We start from the raw sequence: 9526 nt of genomic DNA, 5'->3' as shown, positions 1-9526 counted from the left end.
CGTTTCGCTGCGGCGTCATTGGCGCGCACCGTCTCGGGATCCGCCAGGCGCCGCGCTCGCTGAGCCGCCGTTCCCGCTCTCGCCTTTCGGGGTCCGCTGCTCGCAGTGCACGTTTCGCTGCGGCGTCATTGGCGCGCACCGTTTTGGGATCCGCCAGGCGCCGCGCTCGCTGAGCCGCCGTTCCTGCTCTCGCCTTTCGGGGTCCGCTGCTCGCAGTGCACGTTTCGCTGCGGCGTTATTGGCGCGCACCGTCTCGGGATCCGCCAGGCGCCGCGCTCGCTGAGCCGCCGTTCCCGCTCTCGCATTCCGGGGTCCGCTGATCGCAGTGCACGTTTCGACGCGGCGTCATTGACGAGCACCGTCTCGGGATCCGCCAGGCGCCGCGCTCGCTGAGCCGCCGTTCCCGCTCTCGCATTCCGGGGTCCGCTGATCGCAGTGCACGTTTCGACGCGGCGTCATTGACGAGCACCGTCTCGGGATCCGCCAGGCGCCGCGCTCGCTGAGCCGCCGTTCCCGCTCTCGCATTCCGGGGTCCGCTGATCGCAGTGCACGTTTCGACGCGGCGTCATTGGCGCGCACCGTCTCGGGATCCGCCAGGCGCCGCGCTCGCTGAGCCGCCGTTCCTGCTCTCGCCTTTCGGGGTCCGCTGCTCGCAGTGCACGTTTCGCTGCGGCGTCATTGGCGCGCACCGTCTCGGGATCCGCCAGGCGCCGCGCTCGCTTAGCCGCCGTTCCCGCTCTCGCCTTTCGGGGTCCGCTGCTCGCAGTGCACGTTTCGCTGCGGCGTCATTGGCGCGCACCGTCTCGGGATCCGCCAGGCGCCGCGCTCGCTGAGCCGCCGTTCCTGCTCTCGCATTCCGGGGTCCGCTGATCGCAGTGCACGTTTCGACGCGGCGTCATTGACGAGCACCGTCTCGGGATCCGCCAGGCGCCGCGCTCGCTGAGCCGCCGTTCCCGCTCTCGCATTCCGGGGTCCGCTGATCGCAGTGCACGTTTCGACGCGGCGTCGTTGGCGCGCACCGTCTCGGGATCCGCCAGGCGCCGCGCTCGCTGAGCCGCCGTTCCTGCTCTCGCCTTTCGGGGTCCGCTGCTCGCAGTGCACGTTTCGCTGCGGCGTCATTGGCGCGCACCGTCTCGGGATCCGCCAGGCGCCGCGCTCGCTTAGCCGCCGTTCCCGCTCTCGCCTTTCGGGCTCCGCTGCTCGCAGTGCACGTTTCGCTGCGGCGTCATTGGCGCGCACCGTCTCGGGATCCGCCAGGCGCCGCGCTCGCTGAGCCGCCGTTCCTGCTCTCGCCTTTCGGGGTCCGCTGCTCGCAGTGCACGTTTCGCTGCGGCGTCATTGGCGCGCACCGTCTCGGGATCCGCCAGGCGCCGCGCTCGCTGAGCCGCCGTTCCCGCTCTCGCCTTTCGGGGTCCGCTGCTCGCAGTGCACGTTTCGCTGCGGCGTCATTGGCGCGCACCGTCTCGGGATCCGCCAGGCGCCGCGCTCGCTTAGCCGCCGTTCCCGCTCTCGCCTTTCGGGGTCCGCTGCTCGCAGTGCACGTTTCGCTGCGGCGTCATTGGCGCGCACCGTCTCGGGATCCGCCAGGCGCCGCGCTCGCTGAGCCGCCGTTCCCGCTCTCGCCTTTCGGGGTCCGCTGCTCGCAGTGCACGTTTCGCTGCGGCGTCATTGGCGCGCACCGTCTCGGGATCCGCCAGGCGCCGCGCTCGCTGAGCCGCCGTTCCCGCTCTCGCCTTTCGGGGTCCGCTGCTCGCAGTGCACGTTTCGCTGCGGCGTCATTGGCGCGCACCGTCTCGGGATCCGCCAGGCGCCGCGCTCGCTGAGCCGCCGTTCCTGCTCTCGCCTTTCGGGGTCCGCTGCTCGCAGTGCACGTTTCGCTGCGGCGTCATTGGCGCGCACCGTCTCGGGATCCGCCAGGCGCCGCGCTCGCTGAGCCGCCGTTCCCGCTCTCGCCTTTCGGGGTCCGCTGCTCGCAGTGCACGTTTCGACGCGGCGTCATTGGCGCGCACCGTCTCGGGATCCGCCAGGCGCCGCGCTCGCTGAGCCGCCGTTCCTGCTCTCGCCTTTCGGGGTCCGCTGCTCGCAGTGCACGTTTCGCTGCGGCGTCATTGGCGCGCACCGTCTCGGGATCCGCCAGGCGCCGCGCTCGCTGAGCCGCCGTTCCTGCTCTCGCCTTTCGGGGTCCGCTGCTCGCAGTGCACGTTTCGCTGCGGCGTCATTGGCGCGCACCGTCTCGGGATCCGCCAGGCGCCGCGCTCGCTGAGCCGCCGTTCCTGCTCTCGCCTTTCGGGGTCCGCTGCTCGCAGTGCACGTTTCGCTGCGGCGTCATTGGCGCGCACCGTCTCGGGATCCGCCAGGCGCCGCGCTCGCTGAGCCGCCGTTCCTGCTCTCGCCTTTCGGGGTCCGCTGCTCGCAGTGCACGTTTCGCTGCGGCGTCATTGGCGCGCACCGTCTCGGGATCCGCCAGGCGCCGCGCTCGCTGAGCCGCCGTTCCTGCTCTCGCCTTTCGGGGTCCGCTGCTCGCAGTGCACGTTTCGCTGCGGCGTCATTGGCGCGCACCGTCTCGGGATCCGCCAGGCGCCGCGCTCGCTGAGCCGCCGTTCCCTGCTCTCGCCTTTCGGGGTCCGCTGCTCGCAGTGCACGTTTCGCTGCGGCGTCATTGGCGCGCACCGTCTCGGGATCCGCCAGGCGCCGCGCTCGCTGAGCCGCCGTTCCCGCTCTCGCATTCCGGGGTCCGCTGATCGCAGTGCACGTTTCGACGCGGCGTCATTGGCGCGCACCGTCTCGGGATCCGCCAGGCGCCGCGCTCGCTGAGCCGCCGTTCCTGCTCTCGCCTTTCGGGGTCCGCTGCTCGCAGTGCACGTTTCGCTGCGGCGTCATTGGCGCGCACCGTCTCGGGATCCGCCAGGCGCCGCGCTCGCTGAGCCGCCGTTCCCGCTCTCGCATTCCGGGGTCCGCTGATCGCAGTGCACGTTTCGCTGCGGCGTCATTGGCGCGCACCGTCTCGGGATCCGCCAGGCGCCGCGCTCGCTGAGCCGCCGTTCCCGCTCTCGCCTTTCGGGGTCCGCTGCTCGCAGTGCACGTTTCGCTGCGGCGTCATTGGCGCGCACCGTCTCGGGATCCGCCAGGCGCCGCGCTCGCTGAGCCGCCGTTCCCTGCTCTCGCCTTTCGGGGTCCGCTGCTCGCAGTGCACGTTTCGCTGCGGCGTCATTGGCGCGCACCGTCTCGGGATCCGCCAGGCGCCGCGCTCGCTGAGCCGCCGTTCCCGCTCTCGCCTTTCGGGGTCCGCTGCTCGCAGTGCACGTTTCGCTGCGGCGTCATTGGCGCGCACCGTCTCGGGATCCGCCAGGCGCCGCGCTCGCTGAGCCGCCGTTCCCGCTCTCGCCTTTCGGGGTCCGCTGATCGCAGTGCACGTTTCGCTGCGGCGTCATTGGCGCGCACCGTCTCGGGATCCGCCAGGCGCCGCGCTCGCTGAGCCGCCGTTCCCGCTCTCGCCTTTCGGGGTCCGCTGCTCGCAGTGCACGTTTCGCTGCGGCGTCATTGGCGCGCACCGTCTCGGGATCCGCCAGGCGCCGCGCTCGCTGAGCCGCCGTTCCCGCTCTCGCCTTTCGGGGTCCGCTGCTCGCAGTGCACGTTTCGCTGCGGCGTCATTGGCGCGCACCGTCTCGGGATCCGCCAGGCGCCGCGCTCGCTGAGCCGCCGTTCCCGCTCTCGCCTTTCGGGGTCCGCTGCTCGCAGTGCACGTTTCGCTGCGGCGTCATTGGCGCGCACCGTCTCGGGATCCGCCAGGCGCCGCGCTCGCTGAGCCGCCGTTCCCGCTCTCGCCTTTCGGGGTCCGCTGCTCGCAGTGCACGTTTCGCTGCGGCGTCATTGGCGCGCACCGTCTCGGGATCCGCCAGGCGCCGCGCTCGCTGAGCCGCCGTTCCCGCTCTCGCCTTTCGGGGTCCGCTGCTCGCAGTGCACGTTTCGCTGCGGCGTCATTGGCGCGCACCGTCTCGGGATCCGCCAGGCGCCGCGCTCGCTGAGCCGCCGTTCCCGCTCTCGCCTTTCGGGGTCCGCTGCTCGCAGTGCACGTTTCGCTGCGGCGTCATTGGCGCGCACCGTCTCGGGATCCGCCAGGCGCCGCGCTCGCTGAGCCGCCGTTCCCGCTCTCGCCTTTCGGGGTCCGCTGCTCGCAGTGCACGTTTCGCTGCGGCGTCATTGGCGCGCACCGTCTCGGGATCCGCCAGGCGCCGCGCTCGCTGAGCCGCCGTTCCCGCTCTCGCCTTTCGGGGTCCGCTGCTCGCAGTGCACGTTTCGCTGCGGCGTCATTGGCGCGCACCGTCTCGGGATCCGCCAGGCGCCGCGCTCGCTGAGCCGCCGTTCCCGCTCTCGCCTTTCGGGGTCCGCTGCTCGCAGTGCACGTTTCGCTGCGGCGTCATTGGCGCGCACCGTCTCGGGATCCGCCAGGCGCCGCGCTCGCTGAGCCGCCGTTCCCGCTCTCGCCTTTCGGGGTCCGCTGCTCGCAGTGCACGTTTCGCTGCGGCGTCATTGGCGCGCACCGTCTCGGGATCCGCCAGGCGCCGCGCTCGCTGAGCCGCCGTTCCCGCTCTCGCCTTTCGGGGTCCGCTGCTCGCAGTGCACGTTTCGCTGCGGCGTCATTGGCGCGCACCGTCTCGGGATCCGCCAGGCGCCGCGCTCGCTGAGCCGCCGTTCCCGCTCTCGCCTTTCGGGGTCCGCTGCTCGCAGTGCACGTTTCGCTGCGGCGTCATTGGCGCGCACCGTCTCGGGATCCGCCAGGCGCCGCGCTCGCTGAGCCGCCGTTCCCGCTCTCGCCTTTCGGGGTCCGCTGCTCGCAGTGCACGTTTCGCTGTGGCGTCATTGGCGCGCACCGTCTCGGGATCCGCCAGGCGCCGCGCTCGCTGAGCCGCCGTTCCCTGCTCTCGCCTTTCGGGGTCCGCTGCTCGCAGTGCACGTTTCGCTGCGGCGTCATTGGCGCGCACCGTCTCGGGATCCGCCAGGCGCCGCGCTCGCTGAGCCGCCGTTCCCGCTCTCGCCTTTCGGGGTCCGCTGCTCGCAGTGCACGTTTCGCTGCGGCGTCATTGGCGCGCACCGTCTCGGGATCCGCCAGGCGCCGCGCTCGCTGAGCCGCCGTTCCCGCTCTCGCATTCCGGGGTCCGCTGATCGCAGTGCACGTTTCGCCGCGGCGTTATTGGCGAGCACCGTCTCGGGATCTGCCAGGCGCCGCGCTCGCTTGGCGGCAGCTTCTCGAGCTCGCACCGCGGAATCCTGCCGACGAGCACGAGCCGCAGCGGCCATCCGCGCCCGCCGCTGCGCATCGTCCATGCTCCACGAACGATCCGACACGTACGGCGACGATCCAAGAAATGAGAGAGGCGCTCGCTTCCCGCGCAGCCCGCGCAGCAGCCAATCGGAGAGTAGCGGCACTTCCAGCGCCATCTAGTGTCGATTCACACAAGCGCCATATTGCAGACAATTCTATTGGACCAACGCCATCTAGGAAATGAGACGAGAAATGGTGATGACAACACAGATTGTGTACAGCGCCATCTATAATATCGTCCCTGAACTGCAGTTTGTATGTACTTCTATGAGACAGCGCCATCTATTGCATTATACGGGAGATACTGCCGTTTACTGCCGGGAGATACGCCGGACAATGGAGACGTGACAAGGTTAGACTAAGAGGAGCTACGCCTCTAAAAAGAGCAGAGACCGACAAAACCTCTGAGCTCTTTCACTGTAGTCGGCCGCGGAAATTCTGCGAAAGCACGAAGCTTGTCAGGGTCGGGACGGACGCCGTCTTTGGAAACGACGTGACTAAATATGGTCAACTGGCGGGCTGCGCAGCGGCACTTTCTCAAGTTGAAGGCCGGCGGTATCAAGGCAAGTCAGAACTTCGTGTAGACGAGCGAGGTGAGTGGTGAAATCAGGGGAGCAAACTACCACGTCGTCCAAGTAATACAAATACGTCTTCCATTTGAGGTCTCGCAAAAGATTGTCCATCATTCTTTCGAATGTCGCGGGTGCATTGCATAGGCCGAATGGCATCACCGTAAATTCATACAGGCCGTCAGGTGTAATGAAAGCTGTCTGCGAGCGGTCGGACTCATCCATCGGGACTTGCCAATAACCCGATCGCAAGTCCAAAGAAAAGAATTCGGCACCATGTAGACAATCTAGGGCGTCATCTATACGCGGTAGAGGGTAGACATCTTTTCGTGTAATCTTGTTAAGGCGACGATAGTCTACACAGAAACGAATCGAGCCATCTTTTTTCTTAACTAGTACCACGGGAGACGACCAAGGACTACATGAAGGTCTGATAACACCACGCTCAAGCATGTCCGCAACTTGCTCAGTAATGACACGAAGCTCGGTGGATGACACGCGGTACGGTCGCTGGCGTAATGGTGCGTGACGCCCCGTATCAATGTGGTGAGAAACGGCACTTGTGCGGCCTAATGACGCTTGGTTCAAGTCAAAAGAGGCGTGAAAGTCAATTAAAAGGGTAAGTAGGCGCTCACGTTGTGTCGGGTCGAGGTCATCGGCAATAGAGCGACAAAAAACATCTGGTGAGATCCGGTCAGATGGCACATGGGGCGTCAGTGCTGTTACGTTAGTTGTAGCCTGGTAGTCGGCAGCAGGGAAAGATAAATAACGTCATCGTCCACAGTCTGGATGGTGCCAATAGTCTCGCCACAGCGCAAAGCCAAAGTGGTCGAATTTGTGTTAGAAACCTGTATTTCCGCAGCACCATGGTGAACCGTGAGGAGGGCGAAAGACAACGATATAGGGTGGCGGCGACTGAAGACGGCAGCGGGTGTGAACAAGACCGTCGCGTCGGCAAGCGATGTGCTTGAACGAGGGACAAATACAGCACTGTATGGAGGAAGGTCAGTATCTGAAGCTACACAGATCCTGCTAACATCAGGAACTTGCAAGTCGTGAGATGGCAAATCGCACAGAACGGAGAACTGAGCCTCAGCACGTGCACAGTCAATGACGGCATGATGGCGCGACAGAAAATTCGAGCCGAGAATCACATCGTGGGAGCAACAGGTTAGCACAAAGAATTCAATAGAGTACAAAATGTCTCGAATCAGCACCCTGGCAGTGCACATAGCGACGGGCTGAACTTGTTGAGCGGTGGCTGTTCGAAGCGATAGTACCCAAGGCGTCATGGTCACTTTCCGTAATAAACGACAAAGCTTTTCACTAATCACGGATATGGCGGCACCTGTATCGACTAGCGCTAGAGTATTGATGCCATCCACTGACACTTCAATGACGTTAGCGGGGCAGAAGAGAGGACTTCGATTTTCCGACGACGACGCAGTTCGTGCCTCAGGAACTGCGGAAATCAGTTTTCCGCCTCAGTACTGGCACTGGGCCGACGACGCATAGGTGAGAGGGAGCGGCGGCGAGGGGAAGGCGAGCGACGAGCACCAAAAGGCTCGTACTCCGGAGCTGGTACGTCATCAGAAACGTAGACTTCCTGGGGTGGCTGCTGTGGCATACGAAATGGTCGGAATCCGTAGCTGGGGACTCGCGTGGTGCCCATGAAGGCCGGGAAGCGCCGGCGGCAGAAGCGCGCTAAATGTCGTGCGGAAAGCTTCGTCTGCCCCCGGAGAAATTGTCACGCTGTACGGCGCAGGCGAAGGATGTAGAAGGGGCGCGCGAGGAGCTGCCTGTTTGGCTTTGATGACCGTCCTGTCCCTTGCGCTACGCTAACCATGCATCATTCTTGTAAATAAATCCATCCCATCCGTTACAATTTGGTGGAGGGGCGGGGTACACCCCACTGCACGACCGAGCTCTACTACCTCTTGCACGCAGTAAACGGTTGTCCGGGCTACCACCGGGAGACGCCGACATTAGCGATTCGGACGGAGGCGACGTTCGCGAGGAAATCGCGGCAGGAAGCTTTAGCCCGAGGCAAGACGGTTACTCGACACCTCATCGAGAAGTACGCACATTCCCAGGCAAAGCGAATGAGGATGTTGAGGACTGGTTTAGACACTACGAGAGGGTGAGCCGCCATAATGAATGGGGCGCGTCTGCGCAGCTCTCTAACGTTGTCTTTTTCCTTGCCGGAACTGCTCTCATGTGGTTCGACAATGATGAGGGCTCGCTCACAACTTGGGACAGCTTCGTCGAACAGATAAAGAAATCCTGAAGCTTTGCGGAATTGTGAACGCAAACATGTCGGACGAGGACAAGGTCGGACACCTAGTCAAAGGAATTGCCGAAGATGTGTACAATTTTTTTTATCTCTAAGGAAGACCTCACTACCCCGTCCGATTTAAGGCGTCACTGTCGTACATTCGAGGCTCTCAAAACACGCCGCATTCTTCCGAAGTTTGGTCGGCTGGCCAACGTGACTAACATAGCAAGTGTGGACGTATCTGCCTGTAACTACCTGGCTGCTTTGGTACGGCAAGTTATTAGAGATGAACTGGCTCATTTTCAGGGCCCAGATGCCAACCGCGTGTGCCACCAATGCTCCGTTGATGAGCGCTACTTGGAGGTGCCGGCGGCCTGGCCGCGACCTGCCTGCGGTGACCGCCCCGTTTCCGACAACGCCCATGCCCAGAGCACCATGATCCAGCCACAAGCAACGAGTTTTGAACGTCGACATGACAGACAGCCTCGACGTGTCTCCCGTCTCCCGTCTACAAAACGCCTTGGAGGTTTGAACCCAACATCAATGAAAATCGCAGCCCACCTGTGTGCTACAGCTGCTGGGCTCAGGGACACATCGCGAGGTATTGCCCACGTCGCCCACAGCGTGCTCCGCGAGATCGCGCATATCCGCCTCGCATGCAAGACGCTACATCCTGGCAACCATTTGTCCCTTTCCGCCAGCCACCTCGAGACTACACGTACGTGGCAAGGAATGACTCCCCCGTGTCCGAACGCGGCCTGACTCCACCGCCGACTCGGACACGTCGATCGCCATCTCCACGTTGGCGCTCGCCTACGTCGCCCCAGCTGGGAAACTAGCTGGTGCGACCGATGGAGGTGAGGTCGCGGGAAGGTCACTTTTTCAAATGCCTCCGTCTGTCCTCAATGTACAGAACAAAGTGTGTGTTTGTAACGATGGTGGTAATACTGTGGCTTTAGTAGATACTGATGCTTCTGTGTCTGTGATGTGTCTTGCGTTCAAGAATCGCCTCGGAACGAAAGTGATGTTTGCTTGGGATGAAAATAACACGTATCGCGGAGTTGGCGGTGAACTGTTACGTCCTGTGGGAGTATGTTCCGTCGTGATAACCGTTGGTGGAAAGGCATTTCGAACCGAATTTATTGTACTAGCACGCGCCACGCATGACATAATTTTTGGTATTGACTGTTTACAGGAGTGTGGAGCAACATTAGACTGCAGGGCTGGTGAAATTTCACTCAGCAGCGATACCAGACCACCCGTGCTGGACGTTATTCCATCCCATCGTTAAGAAGTATTTTCCGTGTCCACTGATGTACTTTTACCTGCGCAGACGGCAATGTTCATCCCTGTGACTTC

The sequence above is a fragment of the Dermacentor silvarum genome, chromosome 9 (genome assembly GCF_013339745.2).
Source record: "Dermacentor silvarum isolate Dsil-2018 chromosome 9, BIME_Dsil_1.4, whole genome shotgun sequence".
Taxonomy (NCBI): domain Eukaryota; kingdom Metazoa; phylum Arthropoda; class Arachnida; order Ixodida; family Ixodidae; genus Dermacentor; species Dermacentor silvarum.
Note: the sequence above shows the minus strand (reverse complement) of the source record.